Source organism: Lissotriton helveticus, chromosome 7 (assembly GCF_964261635.1).
Source record: "Lissotriton helveticus chromosome 7, aLisHel1.1, whole genome shotgun sequence".
Taxonomy (NCBI): domain Eukaryota; kingdom Metazoa; phylum Chordata; class Amphibia; order Caudata; family Salamandridae; genus Lissotriton; species Lissotriton helveticus.
Genome location: NC_136068.1, coordinates 1683894338 through 1683908847, shown reverse-complemented (window position 1 = coordinate 1683908847; position 14510 = coordinate 1683894338). Strand labels below are relative to the sequence as shown.

The 14510-nt window shown below is 42.9% G+C and overlaps 1 protein-coding gene across 1 annotated transcript in view; it reads left to right on the top strand.

Annotated features, from left to right (window-relative positions):
- Positions 1-500: 500 nt before the first annotated feature.
- Positions 501-14510, top strand: part of LOC144767618 (putative methyltransferase DDB_G0268948) — a 717827-nt gene continuing 703817 nt past the window's right edge. Inside the window, exon 1 of the mRNA XM_078651025.1 lies at positions 501-544. The gene's annotated coding sequence lies outside the window, so the exon portion shown is untranslated. The remainder of the gene's footprint in view (positions 545-14510) is intronic.

The window sequence follows — 14510 nt, the reverse complement described above, 5'->3', positions numbered from 1 at the left end:
ATATATATATATATATATATATATATATATATATATATATATATATATATATATATATATATATATTAACTGAAAAAACCATAGGTTTCACACCAGTTATAGGTAGGAATTAGCATTTAAAAAACCTATTAAATTCACTGAAAAAACCATAGGTTTCACACCAGTTATAGTTAGCTGGAAATTTTACTCGCATAAAACCATTGAAATTCCCACGTTATAGTTAGTTGGACTCACTATAACTTGCGCGTGCAATGCACTGCTGATGACGTCACATATTACATCACTCATGACATGGTCAGTGCCCATAGCACCGTGAGTCACTCACTCACACAATCACACTGCTCTCAAGATCAGTGAAAATAGAAGGCGAGCTGCTGGACAGTCGAGCACCCTTTTAATCTAAATGTAAATGTTATACATTATGTACATATGCATATATGACTGATTCTCTTGCTCTAGATTCAGAGGAAATAACATCAAGGCATCCCACTGTTTCAGTCGATGGACCAGCTAGTAGAAGTTAGCTGATGGAAATCAAGACCAGGTAAATTACAATTTCCCATTTATCTTTATTTTCTATTTTGTCATGACGTTTGTTTAAAACAAACATCTAACTCATATAAATCGTATTAAACATTTTATCTAAATTTTATTTCAAGAAGAACATTGTTTACTTTGAATTAAATCTGGCATATATTAAAATATTTAAGAAATAGAAATGTAGAACTTATATTATCAAGTTTCATGAGACGACAAATACAGGATTAAAATGACACAGGTTCCCAATGCAGACTGCCTTTCTATCCTCCTCGATGTCTACCTCCCATCAGGACTCCGCATTCAATTCTTTGCCCCAATAAAAAAATAATTCAAAGTCTTTTTGCACCAAAAATTCATTCTGTTGGACAGCATGTCATGGTGCGTGAAAAATTCAGGACCAGCTTTTCTCTTTCTTTCATACCGGCTCTTTTATACCATTTTCCCCTAGCTATCTAACTAAAATTGATACTTTAGGTTCCACATTCATTTCTCATTGGTCCATTAGAGGGGTGGTGAAGATCACCTAATTTCCTTAATGTCCATATTTTGCAATTTCATCTTCACATTTCTCACACGGTCAAAATTGTTCATTCCGCACTTTCGTCATCTTGTCCTTGTACTTTATACATCATGTAGTTACAGCAGGCAACTTTCCCAGGCTCACAAGCTCAAGCATCCTTTGGCACGGCTCCAGTGGCTTAGGCCAAGCTGACCATGACATCTACAGTCAGAGCACAGGACATTCAAGCATCTCTCGCTTACAGGATCATTTCCACCTTTAAATCCCCACCCCCCTTTGATAATATATGTGTCTTTACATTCACTTACACCCACAAAATAGTTGTCATACATTGTTATCTTTACGAATACACAATTTCCCTAATTGTGGTGTATCTATATTAATTGCAACATTTACATTATTTCCCTCAAGATTTTCATCTTCAAAGTTCCACATTGTTGATTTTGTTTTACTTGCAGTTGATTTTCTATGATATTGAATTCTCCTTTCTTCTACCATGTCCAAAAAAGCTTTTTCTTCTCTTCGCTTTCTACATGTTAAGTTATTTTTATTAGTGTATTCCAAAGTTAGTTCTTGTGTTTCAAGGAAATATTCACCAAAAACTTTACCCAATTTCATTTTGTTCAGTCCTTGTGAAATTTTCAATGTTGCAAATGTGTCATCAGAATCAGAATAGTAATATTCCAATTTACCTGTTTTATAACATAAGCTAGCTAATACACTACATGTTATTCCATATATCAAAGGAAGGTGATGGTACGTCACTCCCTCTGATACAGATGCAGGTAACCGCATACATACGTAGCAGTCTCTATTGCTAAAATGAGCCATACTAACATTAATAATCCTGTACATAGTAACCACATTCTACACCATTTACGAAAAATAGCACATTTTGATCCATTAACATCATTAGTAGACATTTTCAACAACTTTGCAAATATATTTTCAAACTTTTCTTTTTATTTTACACTGCTTTTCACACAAAGTAATGAATTATTCTCAGTCTTTTACAGTTGCTAATGTCTCTTTATCTCATGCACATAAAAAAAAATGTGTCCTTAAAAATCTCTTTCTTTGATCAATTTTTCCTTTTTAGGAATTCCTTCACTTCTTTTATTTTTTATCTTCTTTCGGTTTCCAGTTTTGTATCAATTTGTCTTTTATCAATCTTTTCACTCCCTTAGATTGTTTTGGGTTTCTTGGCTACTTTCCACTTCCTCTATAGTGGGTAGGGCAACATATGTCCACTCCGACGATTTATATTTCTGGTTTGGTCTCCTTAGTTTTTTGGCCTTTGTACAGTCTCTTTGTTTGCTCTTGCCAATTTCCTTTGACTGGTTATTTCATTTACTTGTTCCTCTTGATTTTTATTTATGTTAACCAGTTTAAATGTTAGTCCATCATTACCTCCAGGCAAATTGTCTCCTTTACGTGGCTTTTTGTTTTAAGCTTCTGCTATTCCACTTTCAACTTTCCAAGCTCTTTTTCTGGAGCTTCGTCTTAGCTTTGTCTCTCCTTCACTGTCATCAGATTCAGTTTCAGACCTTTCATCAGCTCCTCTTATTCTGAACTTTATTATTTCCAATTCATCCACTGAATCTGTGTTTTCTTTTGCCGGTTCAGTTATTCTTTTAGGAACTTCTCCAGAGCTCGTACTTGGAACCTCAACCTTATCATGAGTTTTCTCCTTTTCACCAGTTTCGAGATTTATGTTCCTGTTTTCAGAATTTTCAATTTGTCCTTTAGAACTTTTACAATTTTTCTTTTTGCTTTTGTCAGTGTCCAGATGTCAAATTACAGGTCGTTCTTCAAGATCTATAATTTCAGCTGTTTCACCTTCTCATTCATATGCTGAACTGGTATCTGATATCTCCAGATGTTGACGTACAGGTCGAACTTCAAGATCTGGATTTTGATCTGGTTCACCTTCAGAATCGAAGTCTGAACTACTTAATGTCTCTTCCAAATTTTGATTTTCAGGTTCAGGCACTCGGCTTTTATGGCTGGCATGCACCCATCTTTTCACTCCAGCACACTTTACTGCTGTGGTGCTAACCAGGATAACTTGTCGCGGTCTGTCCCAGCGAGGAACTAGACAGTTTCTCCTTCTGTGTACTTTTATCCGAACCCAATCTCCAGGACTTAGATCATGAGCTGGATGTTTCTCTTTCATACTTGCATCAATCCCAACCTGGTGAAATACAGAAGTCACCACGTCAGACAGGCTTTTCCAGTAATCCAGTATGGTATCATCATTTATAGTCAATAGTTTATCAACTGGCACAAATGCCTGCCTCATTACTCTTCCCGTCAGTATTTCATGAGGACTCAATCCTGTATTTCTATCTGGTATGCTCCTTAAGATCATCAGAACAAGTGGGAAAGCATCAGGCCATTTCAGTCCTGTGGCCAAAAATATTTTTCCCAGTCTGATTTTTATTGTTCCATTTACTTGTTCAACCACTCCAGAAGCCTCTGCTCTGTAAGCACAATGCAATTTCTGACGAATGTCCAGTGCTTCACATATCAATTAGATCAATTCATTCTGAAAATGTCCTCCTCTATCTGATTCAATTGTTACTGGAAAACCGAATCTCAGGATAATTTCTCTTAGAAGAAGCTTTGCAACAGTTACTCCATCATTCCGCTGTGTAGGGAAAGCCTCAACCCATCGTGAAAACAAACAAATTATTACATGGACGTATCTTAGCTTGTTACATGGTGGCATCTCTATGATATCCAGCTACATCCTGGTAAAAGGACCTCCCTCCCATCCTATGGTTCCCTGGCTTACAACAGTTTCCTTCCTGGATTCAATTGTTGACACACTAGACACCGTTGGCACAAGCTTTCAGCAATTATTGTAAACTTAGGGTTGTACCAAGTTTGTCTGAAAAGTCGGATCATGGCATCTCAACCAATATGGGCTTGACCATGGTACATTCGGGCCACCCAAATGTCATCTTCTTCTCTTTTTCTGCAACCTGCTTTTAACCATGTATCTTTTTCCTCATCACTTGCCTCTTCTTGCAACTGTTTCACTTCCTGCCAAGATTTAACTACATTAGTAAGCATTAAAGGACTTGAAACATGTTCTTTTTCTCTGTCCCGATTGATAGGAGCTATATTTTTAGCACAGTACTGAGCAATCGCATCTGAGAACCTATTACCTTCAGTGACATAGTCATCTCCATTCTTGTGAGCTGCACACTTTAAAACAGCAATTTTCTTAGGCAACTGAATCGTATCAAGCAACATTTTCACAAATTCAGCTTTCCTTATGGGTGATCCTGTACAGGTCATACATCCTCTTTGAGACCACAGTTGTCCATAATCATGAACAACTCCAAACCCATATAGACTGTCAGCCACTATGGTAATTTGAACGTCTCTTCCAAATTTGCATGCTCAAATCAAAGCAATCAATTCAGCTACTTGAGCAGAACAAATTCCTTTCAGACAAGATGCTTCCAACACATCTGCCACTGTACATATCGCATATGCAGCACTCAAAACACCTTCATCAGATCTCAGGCATGAACCATCCACAAACATCACGTAATCAGATTCTTCCAAAGGTTCATCCTTAATGTCAGGTCTTGGTTTGGTACAGTACTCAAGCACATCCAAACATTTGTGATCAATGTCATTTTTCAGTTAATCGAACAATAGGATTCTATCCACTGGCATTTTTATTTTGTTTTTTAGTATATAATGTGAAGTAGGTCTAGTGTCTGTTTGCTAGTCTTTGTGGATGACAAAGGCAAGCACTATGTGCTTTTAAAATACCCCTCACACACTATGATTCCCATAGTATCATGCTTCATCATTGGGTTCTTCCCGTCCCTCTATGGGGGCAGGGCGTGCTACGACCTACGAAATACGCTGGAGCACTTTTGATTTTGAAGGTAGGGTGTGTGTGGTGTGATAAATGTGTAAGTGGTAGGGGGTGTAGGGATTTAAGTGCAAAATGTAAAGGTTAAAAACTTTCCTCGCTAGTAGAAAAAATAATGTATTCACTTCTCTGGCTAGAAATATTAAAAAGGGGTTGTGGTAGGGCTATATATTGTGCCCTACTTGGTCGACATGTTTCGTTAGCAGTCCCCCACTGCTAAACTCATCAGGACCGTAGTTAATCCCTACTGTACTCGATAAGCTAACTAATGTATAGTATGCCTACTTTCCTAAAATATACTAGCAAAAATAGGCTAGTCTATATAAATCAAGGCTTGAGTTTGGCCTTTGAGGAAAAAATGATTACCGAGTATGGTCTATTTTTCACAAACTATTGTGCCCCATGAGCTCAACATCAGAGGTATATCTTTACGGTCATTCACCGCTGACAATATCTCTCCATTTCGCCTCTGTGCTGCTCCCTGCTGTGCTGCTGTGCTGCTCCGTGCTCTCTTTCTCATAATAAGGCATGCCTAGTGCTGGTGCTTCACACAAGCTAGTTTTCAACTGTTCAAATGCATCCATCTCTTCTTCATTGTGGAGAAGTGTGGCTCAGGGGTTAGAGGCAGCAGACCCGGAAGCTGAGATCGGTCCTGGACCAAGGTTCGATTCCCCGCCTCGGCGGGGTCTTGGCCAAAAAATTCCACGGACTGGATAATTCTCGCCCCGGTGCCTCCTCGACTCACGGGTTCACACTCTGCGACTCTGGGCAATAGCTTGCTTAATCTCCACAACGGCCCCTCGCGGCGGGATGCCTGACTTTCACCTTGTGGATACCCTGCTATCTCACAGGGGAATACCAGGAAGGGTTCCCTAAGCAAGCGCTGGGAAACCCACTGCGGGTAGCTGTGCGCTATATAAGCTCAACTACATTTACATTTACATTCATTCAGCACTATGGGATCTTTCACATCTGCTTTTGTCAAACATTGTAAAAGGTTTTGCAATTAATGAAAATCCATTGGCGACAGTAACCAACCATTCCCAGAAACATTCTTACTTGCTTCTGTGTTTTGGGGGGTTTCATTCCTTTGATCATTTTGATTCTTTCTGAGGTAACTTGTCTCATCCCTGTTCCAATCTTATGACCTAAATACTGCACTTCCTGTTGGCAAAATTGTAATTTTGATGGAGACACTTATTGTCCTCTTTCTGCCAAATGATTTAATAATGCAATAGTGTCGGAAACACATGCATCTTTGGTCCTTGATGCCACTAATAGGTCATCAATATATTGAACCAAAACAGATTTTCCTGGCATTTTTAGACTTCCTAATGATTTCTTCAACGATTGATTAAACATGGAGGGACTTTCAGTATACCCTTGAGGAATTCGGCATCATGCCAAAATACGCTCTCCAAACTGAAATGCAAATGTCGGCTGGCTGTCAGGGTGTAATGGGACTGTAAAGCACGGGTTACACAAATCAATGACTGTGTACCATTCTGCGTCATGTGGAATCTGAGACAATATCACAGCTGGGTTTGGTACAATTGGACAACATGAGACAACAATTTTATTTATCTTTCTCAAATCTTGTACTATTCTAAATGTTCCATTTGGCTTTTTCAGCCCCATTATATGTGAATTACATGGACTACTCATTATTTCTTTCAGAATTTCTTACTCAATCATTTTGTCAATTACAGGGGTTATTCCTTTTATTATTTCTGGTGTTAATTTATACTGTGGGATGTTCGGGTAAATAGCTCCTTCTTTCACAGAAATCTTTACAGGACTTACATCTTTCATTAGCCCTATTTCTTCTTTTGTAAAATCCCACACTTCCTCTTTGACAGATTCTTTTAATTCACTGGGGATTTTCTCTCTGTCAAACACAGGAAATATTTCACTTTGTCCTGAATCTATTATTGACATGGTCATTTCATACAACATGTCATCATCTGCTGTTTGAAATGCAATGCCATCTGGTGAACAGTAAATGGCACAATTCATCTTACAGAGTATGTCGCATCCAAGCAAGTTAACAGGACTACTGTCAAATACCACAAAATGATGCAGCTCTTTAAAATGACCAATTCCCACTTCTACCGGCTCAGTGACTGGTGTTTTGATCTGCTTATTTGTTACACCTACAATTTGGATATACTCACCTGAGAGAGGAAGGTTTTGAACTTCTACTGATCTGACAGTAGAAAGGGTAGCACCTGTATCGTTAGGAAGGAAATATTTATACCATTCACCATCCTATTCACAAAAGGACCAGACTGATCTACCTCCAGAGTTGCGCCAAGCATGCACTCCACTTCCTCTCCTAGGCACCGTCAACAACTCTCATCGGACTCATTTCCACCCGACCTCAACCAAAACTGCGGTATTGCAGTTGAACGCAATGATCTTTTTACCTGTTCTCCTCCACAGAATCCTGTCTCTGCACTGTATTCCTGGAGATTTACACTTTGTGGGAGAGGTGGTACTGGTACCTGACTCTGCTGAGTGACTACCTGTTGATGTGGCAATGACTGTGGATTTGCCTAATTCTACACAAGTGGATTTAACAATTTATTTTCTGGATTAACCTTTTGAGGTAACTTACACTCGTTCTTCCAATGCCCTATCTTGCCGCAATTATGACATGGCCATTTCTTTTTTGCCTCATCTATATTCAACGGTCCTTTCCCTTTATTCATACCGGCCTTAATTTTTGCTTGATTTCCTTCATAATTTTGATTACCAAATTGTGCCTCTTGTTGTTCAGCTACTTTTACTTGTGAGGGATTCTTTGCTATACACCTACATACACTTAAGACACACATAGAGTAGGGATTGCATAGTATGAATATGTCTGATTACTACCTTGTTTTATTACCTGCATATATACACTGTTTTAGCACCATAGTAGAACCATACCTGCTATTTACTGTTTTGGTACTTGTAATCACTTTCATCTGCTTGTGTCTTCTGATTATTGCAGCACATGTATTCTATATAAGAATAACATTGGTTCAATATACATATTGAAGAACGTCCCATTATGTATTCTCTGAATATTTCTCTGAGAACAAAAGTACATGAATGACTGAGCGAAAGGGTTCTAGATCTGTTACCACAATCCCTGAGAGGTCAGGATTATCATGTTCAGTGGTTGTCATAATCCATTTGCTCCCAGTTTAGATTAAGGGGGTTTATGAGGCCACTGTGAGCTAGCTGGTCTATAGGACAACATATACCATGGTGGTGCATGGACTCAGGCAGGGCACCTCACCCAAATTGTATGCAGTCCACAAATGCCCAGGTCCTATGGATTCGTGGGAACTACATGCCAGTGGAACTGTGACTGGGTGAATGAGTGTCTGAATGGGTTTGTAAGTGGGTATGTGAGTCTCAGAGTATGTCTGTGACTGGGTGTTTCAGTGTCTGAGTTAGTCTGTGAGTGGGTGAGCGAGTGTCTGGTTCTGTGTGTGGGTGTGTGAGTGTCTGAGTGGGTCTGTGAGGTGGGTGTGTGAGAGTCAGATTGAGTCTGTGAGAGGGTGTGTGTGTCTGAATCTGTCTGGGTGTGTGAGTGTCGGACTGGGTCTATCAGTGGGTGTGTATGTCTTTGAGTGTCTGTGTGAGTGTATGACTGGCATTCTGAGTGGGTATGTGTTGGAAACAGGGCTTCTTTGCTGATGCCTCCCCACTTTTTGCCCCACTTTAGACTACTAACTATTCTTTTTTGACTCACATAGTGCACCTGGACCTGCTAACCAGGCCCCAAAGCCTGTGTTCTTTCCCCAAAAAGTGAGGTGTATTGGTACACTAAATTGGCACGGTACTTTGCCCCCTTATAAGTACCAAGTATATTGTACAAGTGATACCCAGGGCAAGGGTGGTAAAGGGGTCAAGAGGGCTGATGCACTGGATTGTGCCACCTAGTGTGACCCAAGCAAAAGTGTATCTGCAGGTCTGGCATTGCAATCCTGCATGAGCAGCCTGTGAGCTCGAAAGTGACTCTGCACACATCATTTGCTGCAGAGACACACCATGGCCTTAATATAAGTAAGTCACTCTTAAGGTTGTCCTGCTAAGCCCAGGAGGTACATTATATTAAAGGTGTGGATATGTATGTTTAAACATATATATCCCTACAGTAACTATGTAAAGCATGGTTTTACTGTCAGTGATAGGCAATCCATAGAGTAACATGGGCTGTCTACCCAGAAAACTCAAGATAGTCAGCTCCATTATTGAATGACTGAATAGTGTTGTGTTTGGTGTCAAATACTGTGCTTTTTCACCCCAACATGATTATCATGCCTAAGGTGAGCTGGCATGCACAGGGGTACCATCCAAAGTAGATGCCCCATAGGATACAGTGACACAGGAGGGCTTCCCCAACCTGTTTGTCGCAAAATCAAATGACTTCCCCCTTGTGGGATGTGCAAGACATTCCTCAGGATGAAGACAAATGCCAGGGCAGGATAGAGGGGTCACACGTCTTGCCTCCCAGGATGACTTTTGTTTACAGTCCTCAAAGCAGTGAGCCTCAAAGGCTTTAACTGCCCTTGATGTGTAATTCATTGTACCTCATTTGAGAATAAGGCCCTTCCTGCCCTGCCCAGTCAGAGAGGTGCGAAAACAAGTTATTCAGGAGGCAGACACATCCAAAAGGCTAGCCATACCTTTAGGGTGAGCTAGGAGGTCTGTACAGACAAGGAAGGGTTCTGCTATGTTGAAAGACCCTTGTGGCTTGTGTGGGTTATTGATTATCATATGTAAATGGATTTCTGAATCGAAGTACAGGTTCACTGATGAGTTTAGCTGCTGCATTCGGTCAGCAGAGAAAAAGAACGACTGGGTAGGAAAGTGTGTACATCCACAGGATGTTGTCACTCCAAGGGCGGGTAAGCCTCAGGGACTAGAAGCCCATTGGCCACTGTCCCTCACACACTTAACATCACCTAAACTAGGATTTAAGGGCTCCAGGAACTCAGTTCCAACTTTGAAAGTGGGAAAAGGCACAAATAAGATGCCAACAACAGGACTTTAGACTCTATCCCGGAAGAGACTATATATTGGAACCATGTGTTTGACGGGTGTCTGTGTCAAAAGGTTTTTGCACCCAGCAAGAGTGACTTCAGTGGACACCAGAAACTAAAGCAGACTCCCTTGGATTAGTGGGAGCAGTCCCTACAAGCTGCTGGAAAATCAATGTGCTGCATAACAAGAATTGTGACCCACTGGGCCTGTTGAAAGTAAGCCAAAAGATTTGTGGTACCCAGCAAACCCGGGTAACTAAACGCTGAATGACACCAACCACAAACCTCCACTCATCTCATGGGAACAGCTCACCTCACAGAATGCCACACCCAACATGAACTCCCTCCGCGATGGAGCACTCACGGATGTCTGCACCTAACACTTCTTCAACCTCAGGAGCAAGGAAATCAGCAGCAAACTCACTTCTATTCTCAACGCTTCTATCACCACAGCCACCTTCTCCGATCAATGAAAACATGAAGAGATCGAGCCCCTCCTCAAGAAACCCTCAGATGGCCCCAGCAAACTCAAAAACTACTGTCCAATCTCTTTACTTGCTCTTCCCAGTCAAAGTACTCAAGAAAGACATCAATCGACAACTCCCCAAACACCTGGAGAACAACAATCTACTGGATACCTCCAAGGCCGACTTCCCCACCAACTGCAGCACTAAGACCACCCTGATCCCTTTCCACTGTCAACATTAGAACTCGAGGAGACCAGTAGACACAGTGGCCCTGATCCTCTTAGACCTCTCTACAGGGTTAAACACCGTTTCACAGCAACTCAGCTGCTACAATCATCCTCAACCTCCCCAAATGGACTCACATCACCCCACTTCAGGAATCTCCACTGGCTCCCTGTCCTAAAAGAGAGCGATTCAAGATGATGACCCACATGTACAAAGCCATAGGTGCCCAAGGACTAGCATATATCAACCACCACCTTAACTTCCACCAACCTATGTGCATCTCCCTCACCCTCGCGCACATGCCCAGTTTCCAATGAAGCTACAGTGGATGACACTCCTTCTCCTACCCCACCACCATGCCCTGGAACAATCTTTCACTCGACCTCCAAACGGTACCCTTTCTTAAGGAATTCAAGACTTCGCTCTTCGACTGATTGAAGCAGGAGCCTAGTGACTGGATACCATCATGGGTAATTAGCTGTGCTCTACAAATTCCGACTGATTGATTAGTTGATTGATTGATTGAAAAATAGCAGCACCCCTTATGGTCATCTGGTAATGCATGACTGAGGGCAAATCACAAGTTCAAGCCAACCACGATGGAAAGCAGGCCGGAGACATGGACCAGATTAGTCAGGTGTTTGTTAAGCGTGACTACTCACCTGTAAGGGTCTCAAGGCACTAGGGGCTTGGGGGGTTCGCAGGTTCCAGTCCATCAAGAAGGGGGTCTGTCAAAGAGACAGGTTTTGAGGTTTCTTGCGAAGATGGAGAGCGATGTTTTCTGTCTGAGGTGGAGCGGAAGGTCGTTCCAGGCACTGGCTGCACAGAAGGAGTAGGAGTGTCTTTCTGGTGCGAGGGACCACGGCGTAGGAGAGCTTGGCTGATCGTAGGGTCCTTTGAGGTGCGGGGAATTTGAGTCGGCTGTTCAGTTATGTTGGTACGGTGTCGAGGAGGGCCTTGTGAGCGTGGGTTAGCATCTTGAAGGCGACTCTAGCTTCGATGGGGAGCCAGTGGAGTGTCTGCAGGTGCTGGGAGATGTGGCAGTGGCTTGGCAGGTTGAGGACGTTTTAGATGTTCTGTAGCTTGCAGGTGAGGTTTTTGTTTTTTCCAGCATAGAGTGCGTTTCCGTAGTCAAGCCTGCTGGTGACCGCGGCGTGAGTGACGGTCTTTCTGTGTTCGAGAGGGATCCATTTGAAGGTCTTACATAGGAGGCGGAGGGTGTGGAAGCAGAAGGACAAGGCAGTGTTGATCTGGTGGTCCATTTCGAGCTCTTAGTCCAGGAAAATTCCAAGGTTGCGTGCGTGATCGGTGGGGGTGGGCGGGCTTCCGAGGGCAGGGGGCCACCAGGTGTTGTTCCAGGCGTCTGGGTTTGGGCCCATGATGAGTACTTCCATTTTATTTGTGTTTAGTTGTAGGCAACTGTTTTACATCCATTTGGCAACGGATTCCATTCCTTCTCGAAAGTTGTGTCTGGCCGTGGTGGGTTTGTTGGATAGGGAGAGGATGAGTTGGGTGTCGTCTGCGTATGACACAATGTTGAGTCCGTAGGTTCTGACGATGGGGCGAGCGGAGCCATGTAGACGTTGAAGAGCATAGGGCTGAGGGAGGACCCCAGGGGGACTCCGCAGGTGGTAGGTGTAGGGTCTGAGAGCAAAGGGGGAAGTCTGACCCGCTGCGTTCTGCCGGAGAGGAAGGAGCTGATCCAGTTGAGGGCCTTGTCTTGGATCCCTGCGTCGTGGAGTCTGCGTATTAGGGTGTGGTGAGAGACTGTGTCGAACGCAGCTGAGAGGTCGAGGAGGATGAGGGCTGCTGTTTCTCCTTAGTCAGTTAGAACCTACTGAAAAAGTTACCTTCTTAAAGTGCAGCAAAAGGAGTTCTGTGTACAGTGCTGTAGGCTGCGAGGTGGAGGTGAGAGCATGTAATGTATGTAATGTAAGGTACACTTCTATAGCGCTACTACCACTCCAGGGAGTATCTTGGCGCTCAAACCAACTCAGATGGAATAGGTTTGGAGGGAAATAGAGGCAAACTTAGTCACAAAGTATTTTACACCAGTGCTCTACAAGCAACTTCAGTGAGGGAGAAGATCCATGTTTGAAGTGCTTTCCTAAAATGGCATTCATTAGGCATTGATCGAAGCTGCAGCAGGAGTTTATTCCTGGCGTTGGCGCCTAAAAGGAAAAGGGATTTGCCACCTTTGGTTGCCAACTTAAATCTGGGTATTACCAGCAAGTTCTGATTTGCAGACCTCAGGCAGCGCATGGGCTGATATCGTTTGAACCCGTTGGACAGGTATCTAGGCCCTTGCTGTTGGAAAGCGCTGAAAGTAATCAGAAGGATCTTAAACAGGATCCGTTTACAGATCGGTAACCAATGAAGCGCCTTGAGCGCTGCCGAAGCAGATGACTTGCGGGGCCAGCGTAGCACTAAATGGGCAGTTGCATGATGGACCATCTGCAACCTGTGAAAAACGGATTTATTTGCTCCCGCATACAGGCCATTGCAGTAGTCCAGTCTAGATGTTATCAGAGCAACTGCTACCGTTTTCCTTGCTGACAGAGGGAGAAGATCAAAAAACTTCCTCAAGGATCTAATAATATGGAAGCAAGTGCCGGCCACAGCCACTGCTTGTTGTTTAAAAGACAGCTGCTCATCGAATTTAATGCCCAGATTTCGGGCAGAAGAGATGGTATTAGGGGGGGCTTCAGCATCATCAGGCCACCAGTCTTTCGGGGAAAACCGATTTTGAGGGCCAAACGGCAGAATTTCCGTCTTGCCGGAGTTACATTTGAGGTGATTGTTATTCATCCACTCAAAAGAAGCCGTTAGGCAATTTTTCAAGTTTTCCTCGGCCCCAGGCAATTCTCTATCCAGGACCAGAATAAGCTGTGTGTCGTCAGCATACGATATTGTGCTAATCTGGTAAGACGCGATTAGCTCAATCAGGGGCACCATGTACAGATTAAAAAGTACAGGGCTCAAACTAGAGCCCTGGGGGACCCCTGAGCTGACTACTTTGGCTTCAGATTGAAACTGGCCCAGTACCGTGACTTGGCGCCTGTTGTTCAGAAAGTTTCTGAACCAAGCCAGTGCCACTCCTCCTATTCCTGCGTTAACTAAACGGTCCACTAAGATGGTGTGAGAGACCGTGTCGAAGGCCGCTGACAGATCCAGTAAAATCAAGACGGCCTTCTTTCCCTGATCCACAGCCATTCGTAGGGTCTCTGCCGTAAACAGCAGGGCTGACTCGGTGGAATGCTTTGAGCGAAACCCTGATTGGTTGGGGTGCAAGATGTCATTCTCTTCCAGAAAATTCGTAAGCTGGTTATTAACAAATTTTTCTGTCAGTTTAAACACCAGGGGGAGTAGAGAAATAGGACGCAGGTTAGAGAGAGTGGTCGGGTCAGGCAGGGACTTTTTCTGGAGAGGCTTGACCGCTACAAGCTTCCATTCACTGGGAATCTCTCACGTGGCCAAAGATGAATTGATGATGCTGTTGATGATAGGGTTAGCCGTCTCCACTAGGGCCTGCAAAACCGAAGGTGGGCACGGGTCAAACGGAGATTCAGATTTGCTTGCTAAAATAGCTTTGTTAGTCTCCTCTAAAGAAATCTGAACAAATGAGTTCAAACAAGGAGAGGTCATAGGTATCTTACTTATCTCCGTCCCTTCCAGATTGCTAAAAGTGGAAGGCACAGGGGGAAATACCTTCACAATATCCAGGATCTTATCTTCAAAGTAATTAGCAATGGCATTACGGAGAGATTGGGACTGGGGGATTTCATGCGAAAGGGCTGATGTGTTAATGAAATGGTTTACTA